We start from the raw sequence: 21,387 nt of genomic DNA, 5'->3' as shown, positions 1-21,387 counted from the left end.
GCTTTTGTGCTCCAGGTTAGGAAAGCTCTGTGTGTGTCTGCCCCTCTCCCTTTATTCTCTCATGCCACGTTTATGGGTGTGCATGTCATGTGTGAAACAGAAGAACATTCTTATCTCCACGGCTCAGCTAATTTTGTAAGAGATAGCAGCAGTCATAATAACATAAGGAGATATTTTTGGATTCAGACGCTGAACCCAGCCAAGTATTTCATGTAGTGCAGTACGTGCACATGGAGCTGAAAAACATAGCTTTTGTGTTCCAAGGAGTCCCTTTAATTGAAGCAAATTTAAACTAGGCTGCAAGGTCAGTAAACAATATGTCCTTTTAATTTCTTTCTGTGTGTATGTGGATTTCTAGCTCACATAAAAGATTATCATGTGTGCCCATAATAGCTTTCTTATATTAAGTAATTTAAGGACTGATAGCATATTATATATAGAGAGAGAATACTAGGGAGCAGTTGCAAAGTATGTTATTTTGGAGTAAAATGAGTGATAAGAAGATATGAAACTACAGTAAATAGCTAGAGGGAGAGATAGGAAAGATGGCTTTGGGGGTGTAGAGGAGTTAAATTGATAACTCATTTGTCTGTTATTTTTCATAACTTTTTTAAAATTTCTATTTCTATTTAATATATTTTCATTCATTGTCATATGACAAGTAAGTATTGTGTCCTATCATGTCTCAGATATCATGCTAGATGCAGGAGATACAAGCGTGAACAAAACTAATGTAATCCTTGCTCTTGTAGAGTTTGCAGTCGTTAGATGTGTATGTGTGGGTGCATGCGTGTGTATTCGCAATGATATAAGAGATATGGGAGAAACACAAAGATAGAGGGTAATATATAATAATAAAAACAAAAACAGAAACCTAGCTTAGTCCCAGGAGACAGGGAGTCACTCCTGGAGGAAATGACAGTTAACCTGAGATTAAAAGACTGAGTAAGAATTGATTAGGTAAAGAGTGGGAGGGAGAAAGCAAGGAGGAGGGAAGGCGGGGTGGATGTGATGGGTTGAGATTTGGAACAAGAAGGAAATTGGCCCATTTAAAGAACAAATTAAGTTGAGGACCATTATGTCTGAACTATAGTAACAACAGGTGGTAAGTCTGAGACAAGGGGAAAGAGTTAACTATTAATATGACACAATGTCATTTTAACATGGGAAGAGATAAAGTACATAATGGTTTTAGCTCTTTCTGGAATATTCATCATACATAAATATTACTCTATAAATTACTGGTTATCATTTTATAAAAACTTTCCTGAAACTCCCAGGCATAATTTATGACTTTAAACTCAGTATTGTTGATAATTAGTACCTATTTTCCTGCATTCATTGATTTGTTCAACCAACTTGTCCAGATACCAATATGTTCTAGAGACTATGCTAGATGTTGATATAGGGGATAGAAAGTTACACCTAACAGTGTTCTTGCCCCCAGGAAGTTTATATTAGAGAGGGAAAATGCTTATCTCACTGTTTTATAGTATGTCTCAATAAGCTTTCTATTTTATAATATTTCTAGATTTACAGAAAAATTGTAAAGATAATACAGAGAGTTCCTATAGTATCACATCTACTCCCCCTATTAACATCTTAAATTAGTATAATACATTTGTCATAATTAATGAACCAATATTGATATATACATTCTTATTAACTAAAGACCATACTTTATTCAGATTTCCTTAATTCTTATTTTATGTCCTTTTCTGTTTCAGGATCCCATCCAGGATATCATACCACACATTTAGTCTTTTTTGCTTTTGTTTTTTACTGAGGTATAGTTGATGTACAGTATTATATAAATTTCAGGTATATACACAGTGATTCACAATTTTTAAAAGTTATACTCCATTTATAGTTATTATAAAATATTGGCTATATTTCCTGTGTTGTACAATATAGCCTAGTAGCTTATTTATTTTATACTACTACATTTAGTCTTAATGTCTCCTTAGGCTCCTTTGACAGTGAAAATTTCTCAGACATTCATTGTTTTTGATGATCTTAATATTTTGAGGAGGTCTGGTCAGGTATTTTGGAGAATATTTCAGTTGGAATTTGACAGTTAGACACTAGTTATGGGTTTTGGCAGGAAGAGCACAGAGGTGAAGTATGCTTTTCATCACATCATATCTAAGGTACACACTATCAGTATGACATCATTGCTGCTATTGACTTTGAGCTCCAGGCTGAAGTAGTGCTTGTTACGTTTCTCTACTGTAAAGTTACTCTTTTTCCTATACCACCTTTTTTGGAAGCCCATGCTCAGTAATGACTACTCATGTTCCATCTCCTTGGGGGAGGAATATCTACATAAATTGAGATTCATCTGCATGGGAGATTTGTCTTTTCTTCCTTATTTATTTATTTATGTAATTATTTATATCAGTATGGATTCATGGATATTTATTTTATACTTTGGATTATAATTCAGTACTATTTTAGTTATTTTGTTGCACAAATTGTTACAGCTTAGTCCATTGGAGGTCCTTTTACTTGGTCCCTGCTTCCATTTGACTTACCCCCAAACTCTCATCATTTTCATTCTCTCTGCCCCTAGCACTTTCTTTTTGACACTACTTATGATGTTTCAGGTTTATCTTGTGTATCTCCTAGCTCAGTAGTAAAATCAGTCATTTCTCCATGGATAATTTTTTTGCTTTATTTTCACATGCATGTTTTCAATATGTTGAACTCCTTTAATTGTGGTTTTTGCTTGTTTGTTTTAATATCTATATTCTTTAGACTAAAATCATGTTTAATCCCATGTTAAGACAAATTAGATGTTGGCTCAAGAAATGAATCAATCATGCATACGTTCTGATGCAGAGGTCACTCGATATTTGTTTTCTTCTGTTCTCTAATACCTCTTATTGATTCCTGTTATGTAATAGCCTCTATGCTAAAAGGTTGTCCTCAAACACTAGTTAACATTAGAATCTCCCAACTCTTATTAATCTGGTATTATTTTATTTACTCTTTACAGGTGAGGAAACTGAGGCACAAAGAAGTTGCCTAACTTAGCCAGTCACACAACTGAAGTGTGACCAGCAGACTTGAGTGACGGACTTGTCCCAAAGACCAAAGCCGGCTCAGTCTTGACAAACAGCCCTGGCTTTTTAAGCTCAGTGTTTGTTCTCCTTTACTACATGTGGGTCTTCTGGTCATCATGGTTGCTTCTTTATTTCAGCAAGCTCCAAATCCTTATCTTTCACTTGTAGGGATTCACTCTGGTCTTGTCCTCTCCTACATTTGATAGCTGCTTCCATCTAGATTATGTTCTTTTGACTTTTCAACTGACTTCTCTTGTTGTGGGATACAGCCTCTCTAGTTCTTTATTAACCTACACAACCATGCAGACCTTTTTCTTCACAGAGGCCTCTGATATTCTTCACATGAAAAAATATAGGTAATAACAAAATTAACAGAGAGGTTTAGAAAATCATAAAATACTGATTCTTTAGCTACTGCTCCTGATTCCTTCACAGAGAATAAGTTGAAGCCATAATTGGGCTTTGGAATCCAATCTCCCTCCTCCATCATCACTTTGGTGAAATCACATTGTTCCTTCCTCCCTTGATTATACCTCTTCTGAGATGAAGTCACCATAAAGGCCAGAAATGGATCTCCTGTTTCAAACCAATGGCTAGAATCTCTGAGGCTTCCAGGTGAGCTGGCACTTAATTCACCAGGTCTCTGCCCTGATTAGAAATGATTTCCTTGTAAATTTCCTAACCCTTCTCCTTTTGAGAAAAACTTCTGAGTTCTTACATTTCTAATCAACTTCTGTATTAAAAATTCCTACCTTTTCCTCTGGACTTTTGAAGTGCTCTGGCTTCCACTGTGTGGCATTTCCTAGAGGAATTTATTTTCCCCTCTAGTTTTAGCTACTTAGATTAAGCAAACAGACATCATTTTAGCTTTGCCTTTTAGTCAGACATCCTTCAAAATATCTTAACCCTGTTGTCGATCTCTCTAATTTTCAGAGACCAGATATGCATGGGGCATGTCAGGATGCAGTGTTCTTGAGATTTCCAATTGATAAAATAGCTAATAACAAAGCTTTTTATTGTATATATTTTCTCTTATGAAATCTATTCAGCTTTTAATTTTGATCTGAAGTTTTTTCTTAGTTCACTCAGAATTGGAATGTAATAAAAGTTTTTCTTCCAACTCCATTCATGGAGCAAGGGATTATTTTCGATTTATTATATTAGACATACCCTGAAGGGACAAAAAAGTTCAGGAAATATGTATAAACAGACCAATAATCTTGAGTTTTATAAAAATCACCTGGCAAATCTACCGCCCCATGAAACCTCATGGCCCTGATATCTCTAACTCTGAGTGGGTCAAAGAATGTGCTATGCTCCCCAAGCATTTCAGACTGGAATGTGCCTCTTAATCCCAGACATATCTGGGTATTGCTGAGAGCTTGTATATGGGCAGTCACGTGTTTTTAACCATTTACTTAAGTGTCTTTACTATTTTGGACATATCCACTCACTTGATAAGAGCTATCAATTTAAAAGTAGCTGTTCACACACACTATTATGTATAAGACAGATAACCAACAAGGATTTACTGTATAGCACAGGGAATTCTACTCAATATTCTGTGAAAACCTATATGAGAAAAGAATATAAAAAAGCATGAATGTATGTATTTGTATAACTGAATCACTTTGCTGTGCACCTAAAACTAACACAACATTATAAATCAACTATATTCCAATAAGAATAAATAAATAAAAGTAACTTTACATAAATTAGAACATTTTGTTCCAAACAGTAAAAACAAATTTGAACTAGATTAAGTCACAAGGGAGAATTTGTTCTAAGGACATAAAAGTGTGTTTTAGGGAACTCATAAGGAAGCAGTGCAGGCACTGTAACAGGAAATTAAGAGCCTTCCAGAATTCGAAATCTCTCTCTCTAACCCCAGCTGAGACTGGTATCTCCTGTTCGCAGTTCTAAATCCCAAAGAAAGGAACTCTGATTGGCTCCCCTTGAATCATCTGCCTGGCCTAGTGGTCAAGGCCTCAGGGACAGGCTTGACTTCTGGAGACCAAATTGGAGAGTCAGAGTTTGGCAGATCATAGAATCCATTCTAGGTATTTAGAAGCAAAAGCATTTACAGTTATTAGAAGGTGGGAAAGTGAAGGTCAGAAAAGACTTCCTTTACATCAGAAATACTAAAAGCAGTTGAAAGTAGAGTCGGTCACCAATAATTTCCTCTTCTCCCACAGCATCCATGAGAGTGTGTGGTGAGTAGGAAACTGACTAGTGCTTGATTGACTGATAAGCTGGCAGTGTGTCTCAGCCTTGAGTATTGTGTGATATCCTTTATTGTTAAACATAACTGGTAAATCATGCCACAGTTGCTGAAGTAGTCAGATCTGGAACTTTTCGAAGACACACTTTTTTGTCTACTGCTAAAACAATCAATAATTAGTAATACATTGTAAATCTTCAGTTCTAATTTCAACTTCATAAAATGTTGCACAAAACAAATATGTGTGGAAAGGAAGAGTAGAAAAAAACACTGAATAAAACACCATGGAAAAAATAATTTGCTAAGGTGAAGAACATGCTAGATCTCCTGATTTCTTTTTGTGATTTGATATTAGCTAGTGTTATGCTACCTATAAGGGAGATAGATTCTATATATCCATTAATTTGGGGGGGTTGAAAATTATATATATCTGTGTTTTTATTATACTACAACAAATTAATTGTAAGAATTTTTGAAGATTATTTAATATGTATAAAATAATTCAAATTAGTATATTGTATTTATATTTATTTCAGATGAAAATTGCTATTATAATGCTTTAAAAATACACTTTAATATACATTATATATAAATATATATATATATAATTTCACTTGCTTCTTACTCTGTTTTCTTTATCGGATGAATAAGCAAAACTTCAGAATGTTATCTAATTACTGAGTCACTCAAATAAAAAGTGGTAGAACTGGGTTATTTACTTTTTTTCTTTTAGTTATTGTACATTCATATACTTTTTTCCTTTTTATTAACTTTTTTTAGAGCAGTTTTAGGTTCACAGGAACATGGAAGGGAAGGTACAGAAATCTCCCATCTACCACTTGCTTCCACACATGCATAGGCCTCCTCCATTATGGTATATTTGTGGCAACTGATGAGCCTACATTGACACATCATAACCATCCAAAGTCCATAGTTTACCTTGGGGTTCACTCTTGGCATTGCACATTCTGTGGGTTTGAATAAATGTGTAATGACATACGGTGTCATACAGAGTATTTTCACTGTCCTAAAAAATCCTCTGAACTCTGCCTGTTTCTCCCCCTGCAACCCTCACAGTCCCTAAAAACCATTGGTTTTTTTACTGTCTCCACAGCTTTGCCTTTTTCAGAATCTCATATACATGGACACATACAGTAAAAATGCTCCCTACAGTATGTAGCTTTTTCAGATTGGCAAATATTTTCTCCTGGTCTGTGGCTTGTCTTCTCATTCTCTTGACATTGTATTTTTCAGAGTAGAAGTTTTTTTAATTTTAATGAGGTCCAGCTTATCTATATCAAGCAAGTTTAAAAATAAATCTGTCTTCAATTAAATACAGTGAGGTTACTTAATAGCTGCATTTCACTTGCAAAACTTAATTCATACCTTACACACACACACAAGATAGAGGAAACAAATATCCTTCTAAATGGTGTAAGCTATTTTACACACATTCTACTCAATAAACAAATGTCCCAGAACTACCATGAAAAACTAGAATGTAAAGATGTTTTTCCATTACTTGGCCTGGGTTCCCACATATGTAACATAGTGTGAAATGATCACCATACCGAGTGGGTTTCTAGTATTTAGAGATATGTACTTTTGGCAATGTGCTCTTAAATACAATCCAACTACTTCATCCAGTGCTCAGCTTAAAGAAATCACAACTTATTCCAGGAATGGAAGTTATACCTTCAACTGCCTGCTAACTTGAACTTAATGTCTGGGAATTTTCAAGGGTATTACTGACTGTATGTGACTATATGTACATCTTGTGTTTGGTTGTTTCTTTCTTTTTTTTTTTTCTTTTTTTACTCTATGATTTTACTGTAGAAAACCAGCATAACTAACAACCCGTAGACTATTGGAGGACATCAGCTGCAAATAAGATATAAGGTATGACAATAAAATAATTCAACTTAATTTTTGGCAAACCTATTCGAGCATTGATAAACAAGTGTGAACTAGTTTCTTAAAAGCTGGCACCCATTCTCTTATTCCAGAATTCATTTATATTCATATATTTTCTAATTTCTTCTTTTGGAATATCCTTTGAAACTTGCTCAATCGTTTAAATTCAATCAATCTTGGCATGTGGCCATTCTTTGCGAGTAGACTTGGTTTCTAGTAATAGTCAACATTCTTCTCATGTAAGTGTTAGGCACTGAAATTGGCAAAATTATTTTAAGACAAAATGTGTTGTGCCTCTAGATTAACAAGACTGCTTCACTCCTAAGGCTCATAATCTAGCTCTGAGAGCAAGTTGCGGGAATGAATTTCAAACTGCTGATAGGAACATCATTGGAATTAATAAATAAATATGATGACCACTTTGCAAAGGACAACACATATTTGGAGGCGATTGTTCTAATAAATTTGCTTAATTTTTACTCTCCAGTAGCCAAATCTCCTTTACTTAAAAAAAAAAAAAAAGCTTCTTACAAAAGAAGACTGTAAAATAGCTTTAGACCTTTACCTGCATGCTGTTTCTAAGGTCATGAAAATAGGACAATTGTCTTCCCCCTCTTAGTCCTATTCCATTTTTAGAGAAAAACTTTAGTTCAGGTTATTACTTGCCATGATTTCTTTTTTGGCAACTCCCCAAAAGACATACCACAATGTGTCATTGAGTATCAGATTTATAGAGAATGTTCATTGGGCATGCCTGGACTTTTCTATGATTCTTAGCATATAAAATTAGAATAGATTCATATAGTATAGGACTGGGATTAATTGAAATGAGTGAGGCACTTACTGCAGGTACAAAGTTTAAGAAGCCCAAAACACTTAGTCATCAAGATAAATAATATTATAAAGCAAAATATTAAGCACATCAAAATTAATGAAAAAAAGTTTTTGATGTACAAAATATTAATTTTTTAAATAAAATAGAGGTTGGTTTATTTGCCACCATGCATGATTTTGCAAGAAAAAAGCATCAGCTTGAAGTTCCTGGGCTGAATAGATGTCATGTTTCCATGTTGGTTTTGAGAGCTGGCAACCGTGTGGGAACAGATTGAATACTATAGACTGTAATGTATCATTGTATTTTTTGATTGTAGAACTTCATTACATTTTTCCAACTGGTTCTAAACATGGAAGAATATTTTCTAAGTGTATGTAGGAGAGCACATTTTCCTCAGGCTCCAATTTTTTTCACAGCTGAATTTGCCTTTTGCTACCAAGCACTGATAGTCACCTTTTTAGCTCCCCAAAGAGTGTGTGTGCAATTCACCATCATCCTGTGTTATATTACATAATGGACAGTCAGTACCATTGGTAGAAATCAACTTGAATGTTTGTTTAGACAAAACTGTTATTATTTTTTCAGATTCATATATTGTTTCAGAATAGTGTAGAAGTACATAAAGGGCAGAAATAATGTGAAAGTATAAACATCAAGAGTTAAATACTAAAATGTACTATTATAAAGAGAAAATTCTGCTTGTTCTTTGATATTTAAATGTTTGCTGTTTATTCAGCATATGACCTGATTCAAATTATTTACAATTCAAGTATTTGTGTCTACTATGGAGCTTGTTTTGGCTGTTTAGTCTAAAATGGTTCTCCTTGTTATTTCTTGTATACTGTATACAACCTAGATTAGCATAATCACTGTGATTAACATTAATTGAGGAGCAGAAATGAAAATGGTTGCTGAAAACACTTTGGCTGATATGTACAATGGTAAAATTTTGTATTACATGAATAGTCAAATTATAACATTTGACTTTAGTTCTAAAATCTCTGAAGCATTAGTGGGAAAATAGAATTGTGGGCATAGATGAATATACAAACGTATGCTAGACAAAAATGCAGATGTGATCTGTATAGGAATACACACTGCTGTCTTAATGTATTTACTGGGAGCACCATAATATAGCTGTTATGAGGATAGACTTTACAATTATGCTAAGACACAAGTCGATCCTTGCTTTAATTGTTAGCTGTGTAACTGTGAATCTCTCCAGAGCTCAGTTTTCTTACTTGTAAAATGGGAATAATTAATATAACTTAGTTAGTAAGGTGGTTGTAAGTCTTAAATAAAACTATGCAATTTTTTTGGCATAATGTTAGGCAAATGATAAATGTTTTTTAAATATTATCTATGATCTATCACATCTTTGATTTTTGTTCTGCTGTTTCATTGCCTAATGTCACATTCTTCACTGTTCTGCACTTTATTTCATACTCTTTCCACTATAGTTTTCACTGTTTGTAATGTTAATGACTTCCATAAATTTACTTTCCTTTTCATTTCTGTAGAGAGGTTCTGAAATTCTCTATAGGTTTTCTTTCTGAAATTCTCTTGTTTCTGGGCCTATTGTTCCATTTCTGATCCAAAATTAATGCAAGAAGTGCCGGGTTTTCCTTTGCAAAACACACTAAGTTATAGTGTGTGTTCAATGAAAAATGGCCTCCCATTGTTTATTTGAAATAAATTTAAATTGGATAAGTCTACCTCAAAAATACAAAGGATATCTGCATCAAAAATATCAATTTTGGAAGAATAGCTAGTGGAGTTCATTATTAACAGCTAAAAATTATAATTTATAATTTATAATTATAAATTATAATTTATTTATAAATTTAAAAGCTTAAAAATAAAAATATGAAAATAAAGGAAAAATATCTGTTGGTTTGTCTTCCCTGATAATCAGATATTTTTCTGTGACAGTTACCAATAAATGTAGAGAAAGTTGTCAGACTACCTATCATATAAGAAATTGTAATAAACTTCAATATTGAGACTGTAGAAGAGATAAGTCTTCTTTCTGTTATCAATCACTAAGAAAAATTTGCTAGACTTCCTAACCTTTGTCTTCCAAGACTGTATCATCAGGAACACATTCAATTGCAAGTAACATTTAAAAAAATATATAAGTACTATTAAAAATATTGTTTTTCTTCTACACAGCAATTAGTTTAGAGATAAAAAGTTTGTAGTGTGATTTCAGTTATTCCGTGTATCATAAAGAACCCAGGAGTTTTCCATGTTTCTACTCTATGATCCTCAGAATTTTGGCGTTTTAGTCTTAAGTTTGTTGGCTCACGGCTACAAGAAGGCTACTATAGCTCCAGATATCAAGACCTCTATCTAAGTCAGGGATGTAAGCCAAAGCTGTAAGACAGCTTCTCATGCCACTTTCCTGCTTGTGAAAGTTTTACACAAAGACCCTTAGCAGAATTCTCCTTTATCTCTTTCACAAGAAATGGAAAATGACCACTCTCTAAACAAGAAGTTTTATGCCCACTTTCTCTGAGATCAAGGGATCTCTTCTTGATGTCTTGAGAAAATCAAAGCTCTGTTAGCAAGGCAGTGGTGTGTGAGCAACCATTATGCCTATCACATAGGTGTACACACACACACACACACACACACACACACACAATTTTAGTCTACAGGAGGAAGCATGTGGTTCACAAAGCAACTGCCATCTCTCTTCACATTAACTTCCTATTTTTTCCTATTTTTCCACTGGCGCTAAAAATGTTAGAAATGTTAGAGTGCTAATAATCACAGTTAATGCTTCTTTGATCCAAGGTTCTTCTGAAACTGAGGTTCTATTAGAGAATATACCTATTTTTGAGGTGGCTGTTATATCTCTACATACTATATAAATAAGGAAAATGAGGAGCAAAGAGAAAATACATGCAGGGAAATAAGATGGTGGATACATAAAATGCATATCAAACATGTTAATCTCTTTTAAAAAGTTGGCTTTAAACTTCCTGGTAACCAACAAGAAGAGGAAAATCAATCAAGTCAAGACTTTCCTATTATCCATAAGACAGAAATTAACTTCTGACTCACAGGAAACCCGACTAATCTGGAAAAATCCAGAGATGTTTTCTCCAGGGTTCTGATAAAAAGAACAATGTATAACCCAGTGAATCTGGTTCCATTAACTTCTTTACAGCAAACACATTGCAGCATTTCTCAGGGGCAATTTCCTATGAGCTCCTTCAATTTGAACAATAGCAGACCACCTAAGCATGATTCAGAAAACACAATTTTTGGTCAAGCGCCATAGACCTGGCAAATCCCGTAACAAGAAGGATAACAGAAAAATATGTAATAAATCTATCTTCCCTTTCCTCCTTTGAAAATTCTTCTTCATAAATGACAGTAACAGACACAGGAAATGTACAAACAAATCTATTTGGCCTCAGAGATGACAGTACATTTGGTCAGTTTTGGTTAGTTTATTAACTTTTAGTTCTCAAGATCTCAACAAGTTAATATTTTTCTTAGGTTTATGCTAGTGGGATTGCAGCATCTACTAGCAACACTTTAAAAAAAATAGCAATAGAACAGAGACCATAAGATCCAAGTAATTCTCAGAACAAACTGGAGTTGCCATTTGACTTATTACTTTTAAAAATTTACTTTCTTATATATACTTCCTAAAAATAAATTAAAGATTTTGTCATGAAAGACCCTCCTGAGCAATAGTGTGTCAAAAGATTACCTTTGATCCTGACCACTGACTTTTATATCTGTAAGTAATTAAATATTTAGGGAGTTAATTCATTTCCAACCATTAATTTTCAACTCAGGTTAAGTGGTTTGTCTGTTTGACTTCATTTCAAATTATCATGACTTGAACTTAGACATCATTTGGCAAAAGATAAAAATCTCAAGGGTCCAGGAGCCCCAATTATTAATCCTTCTTATGGAGGTAACCATTTAGCCTGCATAAAGGGCATATTTTCAATATAACCTTTTAACCTTCCATGACACATGTAAATACAAAAATAGACATAATTTCTAAGATTTAGGAGATGAGCTATTGTTTTTTAAAACAGTATTTTTAATATATAATAAGTGTATATAACCCTTTAAAATTGATCTCTAAGTTTGTTCTATTTGTAACGACTGTTCTTTTGGAAAATGTCATCATTATTTTAATTAAAAATAACTCAACTTTTGGACTAAATCATTGTCAGCTCATCTATTGCTTGCCTCCAAATTCACCTTGGAAACACAAAAAATTTTTGAAGAGTTTAAGCAAAAAACCTAGTATCTGGTAAGATTAGCAAGTTGGAAATGTAAATAAAGACATGCATACTGATTGCAAAAGGTCACCAAAATTTCAGGTGCAAAAATGCAGGTGCAAACAATTAACCTCTTGAGCAGGAAACTGGTTGATTGTAGGTGCAATTAGTGAAATGCAGAATAAAGAAGGAATGGTGGAGTTGAAAATTTAATCTCAAATTTTATGAGTTTTCGAACTACATTGCAGTCAAGTTAAAAGTATTGTAGAAAGTTCAGAAATAACAGATGTAAAGCTACTGTATCACCTGTTAACCTAAAAGAAATAGAATGCCAGATATCTCTCCAAAAAAGTTGGGTTTCTTTGGGATCAGCAAAGAATTGCAATCCAGGGTCTGCAACAAGGGTGAGCAAGTACCTTCATGGCAAAGGAAGAACACTTTTATAGAGAGGAATGAGGAAGTTGGGAGAGCTGAAGTTTCATTGGCTACATCCTTGCCAAAGAAGAGGAGTCTTTCCTGTTGGGCTCTGCTCTTATCGCAGGGTGCAAAAGCTCCCCCTTTGGTCTCCTGACACTATTTAATTGAGGTTTTTGTGTATTAATTTTTTACATGCTGAAGAAGTAATTAGCAAAAGTTTATTGTGCAAATACCAAAAAAACAGTTTGTAGCCTGGGAGCACTCAAACCAAGACATGGAATGAGCCTCAGGGATATATTGTTACAAAGCAGCTTATATAGTGAGAAGGCGGTGACTGTTTATTCTTCACAGTGATTGTTTATAATATTAGATTTTTCTTAAATGAAAGAGAATTGGTCAGTGGTTACCTCATATCAACCTTCGGAAACAGTTTAAGCTTTGCTTACGATTTCCAGAGGTGTAAACAAGACATGACTCAGGTCAATCTAGCCTTGCAAAATAAGCTAAACTAAGTTTGGCTTGTATGACTAAACTGGTTTCGTCTGCTCAGGGAATTTTCACGGCTGCTGTCCATTTGTTTTTTATTTTATCAGTATCAAAAATTAACTTGCTGACATTGGGCTTTCATAGCATCTGTCTATTTTGTAGTAGTAAAGAAAAATAATGCTGCTTAAAAAAAACATAGGATTTTCATTTACTCTTTCAAATAAGGTTTTAATTCCTCAAGAACAATGTTTCTCTATACCTGATCCTAACAAAAGTTAATAAAAGAATAAAGCTTGATGTCTGGATCAGGGCTTACTACCAATTTGAAGAACTGAGACCCAATAGACAAAATCCGTTTATCTCCCGTTCCAATATTTCCTGGTTAACTATTTATTTTTTTAAATGAAATCATCAATATAGGGCCTTCTGGAAAGAGCATAACTGTGTAAATTTTTATCTATCCCCTTTCCTTCCAGTAATTCAAAAGAAGAAATTCCCATTTTGAAAGAAAGTTGAAGAAAGACTTAATTCAGGGATTTCAAAATAAGAGTAAGTTCTATTAAAAAAATCTGGAATAGGGCAAAAAACTGAACTGGAGGAAGTAAACTAAAAAATAAAAGTGGAAAAGGGGCCAAGTGGTGGCAGATCTCAGAAAAGACCAGCAAAACACAGTTCCTGAAGATGAGGGCATGATTATAAAGTATAAATACTGAATCTCTTGTGGACAGTAATAGTTGTGGAAATTGGGGTTAAGAGGGACAGCAAGAGAAGCCCTCCTGGGCACAAAACCATAGGGAAAGAGGAGGCAGAGCCACACAGAGTTTAACAAAGTTGTATTTGCAAGATGTTTCCTTTGCATACCAAAGGAAGGAAGCTTTATTGTGTGAAGCCAGGAAGGTGATCCTGGTATCCTACTTTCCGTAGGCTCCATGGGATTCTTCTGAAAAGGGCTAGTCAGTCAAGAAAAAGACAACTCATTTAATAAAGGGTAATAAGAAAAATAACAAGGACAGCATTAAAAAATATATATCATAAGAAGTTATAAAAAGGATGCAGAATTTTTAAAAAGACAAAACAATTACACCCAAAATTTGTTGTTTTGAGAAAGCAGGTGAAAATTATAAACTAACATTTCACCAAGAATTTTTAAGAAAAAATGAAGCATCAACTTTTTGAAGGAAAACCAAACAGCAGAGATGCAAAACCTCAGGAAAGTGATACTAGATAACAAAATGAGATGAAACAAAAGTGGTAAAATCAGAATGAAGGAGCAGAAATAAACAATATCATTAGAAAAATAAAATAAACAGGGATTTAGGAGCATAAGGGAGAGCTACAGTATAAGGAAAAAGAATAAAAATGAGAAAAGCAGAAATAAAGATAGAAGACAAAAGCAATAATTACAGAAGATTCGCAAAGGCAGTCCAACATAAGTAAATGTGTGGTACCCAGAGAAGAAAACCAGAAAATGTATTATTATTTAATCATAAGTGTATTTGAAGTACAAAAGTATATTTGAAGATGAAACTCATGATACATTTCAAGAAAAATAAAATAAAACAAAATTTACATTGTTAGGATATGAAAACTATATTGTTAAGTTATGAATGAGGAATAATTGACCTGGAATGGTCAACATCAAGATGCATCATAATAAAATGAAAAAAATTAAGGCAGAACCTCTTAAAGGGTAAAGTTAAAACCAGCATATTTCCCTACAGCAAAATTCAACCAATGAAGACAGGGAAACAACATCTGTGATACTTAAAGAGGAAAAGTGTGAACCAAGGTTTTCTATCTAGCCAAATGATCTTTCTAGAATAAAGACTACTGAAAACAATTTGGACCATGCAAGAGTCCAAACTAAATCACACTGAGATACGATTTTTTTACATTCTATATCAGCAAAAATCCAAAAAAGTATCAACATAACATGAAAAAACTAATAGATAACTGTTACGCACTCAATTTATGAGGGTAAATTAGTGTATCTCTGTGCAGGTCACTTTAGCAAAATTAATCAAGACTGCAAACACATATCCATTTTAAACAATTCTGTTTCTAGGATTACACTGTACAAATACCCTTGCATTTTGGAAATAATGCATGAAAAAGTGTTATTTACTCAACATTATTTTTGATAACAAATGATGAAAAATAAAACAAATGTCTATCAAAATAGGACTATTTATATAAACTGTGATTCATCCACAGAATGGAATACTACACAGCTATGAAAATGAAAATGAAAGCTCTTTATGGACTAATATCGAAAGATTGCTAAGATATATTAAGTGAAAACAGTACAGAATAATATGAATGTTACTTTATCTTTTGCATAAAAATTTTTTATACTAATATTTGCCTACATTAACACAAAGAAGATTAATAATAATGGTTACTGTACTTTCAGGGGAGGTAGCAAGGGCAGTGGGTGAATATGGGACAAAGCTGGGAGGGTAATTTTAACTCTATACTTTCTACTTTATGTATGTTTTTGAATTTATTAACTTTTTGAGCAAATTACCTATTCAAAAAATTACAGAAATATAAATGAGTTGTTACGAAATTAATGAGTGTTGTTCCAAATATTTTTTTAAGATCAATCAATATACTGTAATATCGAGAATCCTTTTTTTTAACATCTTTATTGGAATATAATTGCTTTACAATGGTGTGTTAGTTTCTGCTTTATAACAAAGCTATACATATACATATATCCCCATATCTCCTCCCCCTTGCATCTCCCTCCCACCCTCCCTATCCCACCCTTCTAGATGGACACAAAGCACTGAGCTGATCTCCCTGTGCTATGCGGCTGCTTGCCACTAGCTATCTATTTTACACTTGGTAGTGTATATATGTCCATGCCACTCTCTCACTTTGTCCCAGCTTACCCTTCCCTCTCCTTGTGTCCTCAAGTCCATTCTCTATGTCTGTGTCTTTATTCCTGTCCTGCCCCTAGGATTCTTCATCTGTATTCCTATGACAGTTTCTTGGTAAAGGAAGATGAGACACTTCAAATAGTCATATAATTTTATTGTTTTGTCTCAACTTTTATAAGAGTTTGATGAGATACTTTTAATTTCAATTCTCTGAATAATACCTCAATGTTTTGCTTTAAATTATATTCTTAGGGATCCCCAAGCTGACTTTAAACACCACGTGAACAGCAGCTTTGCCTGTTATGTTCATTGCACTTTTCTCACAGTCCGGAAGAGTATCTGGCACATAATCAGGCTCCACATACACTTGATAAAAGAGTGAGTTCCTGTGAGAGTACATGAATAAGGACTTTTAATGCTTTGGGCAAAACAGGCAAATGGGATTTTTCTTTAAGTCAGTCTCTGATCCTTTCTGTTAATGAAGCCTCTTCTAGGGCTGTATTCTCATCCACAGGTACTTTCTTGCCTCCCAGGGCTCGCTGCTGCTGTAGTCAGCAGTAAACTCAATAATCACTTTTATTTATGTCAACAAGTTGTTCTGATAATCTGGGACATTCTAATATGATAATGGGGTAGGTCTAGAAGGCATACCTAGGTTATTTATGTATTCATTTTAATAAGGGCTTCTGGGACACGATGCCTATATAATATATATAATAAATGTATGTGTATACACATACGCATATATATATCAAATCAAACTTCTTATGTGAGCACTTTTTTTTTTTTTTGGCATACAATTGGCTTGGTTCAGTGTAACCCTTGATGAAACGACATTTTGTTGGTAAGTCTCGCAATAGGATTTACCTGATAGGATCTACACAACCTCATAAGGCAGCTGATTAGCTACTTAATAACTCTTATTGAAAACCCCCATAGTAAAATGTAATCAATTTTCTGTGATTTTTATCTAATATTATTATGTCTACTCTTTGGCCCTCAAAAATATAAGACATGTCCACTGAACAGCTCTTCAAATATTGGAAGGAAGTTGTACCATCTTCTACTAAAGTCTTTTTTTTCCCCAACTGGTATCCTGTGTCTTTTTTTCCTTGTTTTCCTTTTATTTCTATATGTTTTAATTTCAGAAAAAACAAGTTTCATTAATTTTGCAAATTTGTGAACATATATATCCTTAAATTTAATTTATGAAATTTTGATTGGTTCTATTTTGGCTAATTTGGCTTCAGAGACATTTTATGCAGAAATTCCATTGAGTCATGAAAATTGGTTTACATGAAAAATTCTAATGCAATTACGCATGCCGTCCTAATAAAACCAATTTCCATTTGTATGCTTTCAATATATGTCAAAGAACAGAGCTATAGAAATATTATCACTCTGTAGTTTATTCTTCATTTACGTGCTTGAAATTTGCAGTGACTTAACAAAATAGAAAGCAAAATAACCCTATAGTTTTAAATTTGCTTTAAAATATAAACTCAAGAAACAGAGAAGTACTGATGTCACCAGCTTATAGCTAATAGAAACAAACACTAATGAAGAAGTTACTTTTTATTAACCAGACCTTGGAAATGCTCTTGAAACTGAATTTGTAAAAGACAGGAAGTAAGTTATTAGATTTAGAAATTTTACAATAAAATCATCTGTTATATATTTTAATGTATCCTTAGTGCTCCCACTAGGTTAAATGGCATGTTTTTAAAAATCATTTCTGTATTTTGAAATCTTTGCATATAATGTCTTAAAGTTGTCAACAGTTTGAAAACAATAGATACAGTTCTTCTAAAAGTAGGTTGTGTTTGTGGGAAGCAGAGAAGTAATCATACTGCATAAAATGTCTGGGCAATGACAGCTAAACCCTATAAAGGGAAGAATTCCTGTTCCAAAGGATGTGGTGACAGCTAGTCAGCTGGTCTGAGGCCCTGCTGGAGGCATGAAGCAAAAAAATGGGTTGTGGCTCTAGCCTAGAGCTTTTCAAAGAGAAAAGGAAACAAAGAGACTAGACTTGATAGACCAACTGTACTATACATCCCACTGTCTCCAGCAATGGGACCTTTTTTTTTTCTTTCAATCCCCACCCTAAAGCCTAGAAAGAAAGGCAGAACCTCTTTAAAGAACTCTCACAGCATATCATTGGGAAACCTTTCCAGGGAGACAAATGACAGGAAGCTCATGGGGGAAAAAAAAAAAAAGAAAAAGAAAGAGAAGGAGATGGCTTTGGGAGTCTTGGAAAAGTATAGCAAATGTACTACCTTATGTTATACAAGTAGTAGCCAGAGGACAAAAGTTACTGGAGTCTGTTGATACTCCTGGGTGTAGAGACAGCAAATGCCTTAGGATATTTTGTTGATATGTGTAGAAGGACATTTATATCACTCACCCTCTAAGTTTTGATATGAAAAATGGGGGCATTTAAATAGTTGGGAGAAAAAGATCAGCCAAGCTTTGGATTTAGTATAGATTCACACATATTCTGATTACCAAATTATTTTTCTTTTTCTTTTTTCTTTTTTTTTTTTTTTTTTGCGGTACGCGGGCCTCTCACTGTCGTGGCCTCTCCCGTTGCGGAGCACAGGCTCCGGACGCACAGGGTCAGCGGCCATGGCTCACGGGCCCAGCTGCTCCACAGCATGTGGGATCTTCCCGGACCGGGGCATGAATCCATGTCCCCTGCATCGGCAGGCGGACTCTCAACCACTGCGCCACCAGGGAAGCCCCCACATTCTTAATGCAAAGTCAGAAGGAATGAAAGTTGTTTTTAATGATCTAAGAAACAAAGTCAGTAGGTAACCATCTCACAAGGAACTTATTTATTCAACAAGTAGTTCTGAAGTATTTTATCTGTACAGGTTACTATAGTTAAGACATAATAAAAAGTTTTCTTGGTCGATTCACTCATTTGTACATTCAACAATTTATTTACAAATTAATTTGGGGAACTAATTTTTTCAAATATTCCAGACAGTAGAATTTGTCCAGTGACATATGTAAAGTGTTTTTGAATACTATTTTGTAGTATAAGTTAATTTTACAATAAATGTAGAAATTCCTTTACATGGGTTCAAATGTCATAATATTGTAATTTAATACAGTAATGATTTAAGACTCATGTCAATGAACCTTTACCTCTATCTAATTTTCTTAATTAGGTTCAAACATTGGACACTTGAATATTTACTATATCTTTAGTATACTATATATATATACTATGTATATGTCAAATTAATTTAGGGAGATAACTGTACTAATATTTTTTGGTAAGAAAAGTTCCATTTCGAAGTCTAACTCTCTTCTTAGCCCCCATTGAGTGATTGATATTGCCTAAGACCTATTCTTGGAAGCTATGTGACATAAGTGTATTTCAGGATAGACCACTAATTGCTCATAAATAACATGAGTGGTTGGGATAAGAAAGGACCCAGAGAAATATGGACATCAGAAAGCAAACTGAATGGGAATTCCCTGGCGGTCCAGCAGTGGTTAGGACTCCCACACTTTCAGTGCCCAGTGCCCAAGTTCGTTAGGGAACTAAGATCCCACAGCTGCATGGCATGGCCAAAACAGAAAAGGAAAAGAAAAAGCAAACTGAAGGAGAAAAACATGGAGAAAAATAGAAGAAAAGGTAAGTAGTGAGACCTTGTATCACCAGAAATAAGAGAGAACAAAAGAGCAAGTTTGATATTTGTTATAGAGAATCTTTCGTTCAACACACTAAAAGAAAGAGTATAGTCACAGCAGAGAGCTGAGCATATTGTTGGTTTTCAATAAAGCTGTTAGTGACTATTGAGTTCAACTGATTACAGTATATAACTAATGAGGCCACAGCCCACTCCCCATGTGGTCCAGTTAACTGTGCCCTGTTCCACATCCACACAGCATGCCCCTAACTTTGGCCAGCGGTCTCCAAAATATATGCTTTTTATCACAAAAGGGACCAGGTGTATATGGATCAGCAAAAATCTATTCTCAACTAGGAAAAATTCTTAAGGCAGATGGTAGGTCAGGAATGTCACTTTAGCATATAAAGGATGGCATGTGTTCTTATTTTGAAAAGTAAAGTGCAGATTTGTCAGTTATCCAATTGTAATTGACTATTTGGGCTAGAAATCCAATCAAGTTTAGTTTAGTTGGTCAACATGCATGTTTATGTGATTTATTAAAGGCACTACCACTTCAGGGTCTCAAACTAAAATGACTTTGGTAACCAAAGAGATACTCTGGCCTTCTGGATGGCATAGGGAGTGGTGGAAATGGTAGTAAATTGGGCAGTTAATGCTGTACCTAATGTGATTTAAAAATGTAATAAGAAAAACTTATTCACCAAATTCCTGACTTATTTGTGTCTGTTATCCAGAGGAATAAAAAAAATCACATTGCAGATGGGTCTTAAGTGCCTGACGATAGAACAAAATATGTTGATTTAATAAAAAACACTCACAATACTTAGTATTTTTTATTGTAATTATTTGTTTGAATGTGTATCCCCTCACTAGATATTGAATTCCATGAAGAAAGCACGATGTCTTGCTTATCTTTTCTATCCTAGAGCATAATATAAAATATGCCATCCCATCATCTATGAATGGTAAAATTTTCCTAATGAATGGCTATAGTGTAAACACAAGACTATGTAACAGTCTCAATTATCTATAATATTAATTTCACTTTCCTAAACATATTTAAAATCTCGTGTGTTAGAAGCGTATTAGAACAAGTAAATATAATTAGCTATGCAAAATCATATTGTGTTGTAGACAACACAAAGCTAAAAGTTAATTTAATCTATATAAATTACAACAATTGAAAAATAAATTTACTCTTACTTCAACTAGACTTTATCAAGGAATTTAAAAGGACTTCAGTTTAGTGTACATCTCAACAGAAACATTAAGAAAAGTATTTGCTTAGTTGCTAGATTTTATGTTAAAGCAGATGAAGATAAAACAGAAATAAAAAGTAATTAAATTACACAGAAATTTCTGGATGAAATTTAACAATTCTTTACAGTTTCTAGGTAATGCCAAAAGTGTTCCTGGCAAGAAAAGCATAATTAACAGCAGTGTTAAAGCTTTTCTTTACATTCTTTTGGCAATTGAGTCTACTAAGTTGAAAGCTGTTGAGTATTTGAGTTTCATATTAATTTTCATTTCACTTGATTGCTTTTTACTGTTTTGCAAGCACAAAACAGTGAAGTCTGGGTTCAACACAACAAATTACTGTACAAAATAAAAGATTGCTACCCAAGCAGCTTTGTGTTTCTACTGGGTTTGTCATGCTGTGAGTAAAA

Source organism: Phocoena phocoena, chromosome 5 (genome assembly GCF_963924675.1).
Source record: "Phocoena phocoena chromosome 5, mPhoPho1.1, whole genome shotgun sequence".
NCBI lineage: Eukaryota > Metazoa > Chordata > Mammalia > Artiodactyla > Phocoenidae > Phocoena > Phocoena phocoena.
The sequence above is the reverse complement of the archived record's forward strand: the minus strand, read 5'-3'. Positions refer to the sequence as shown.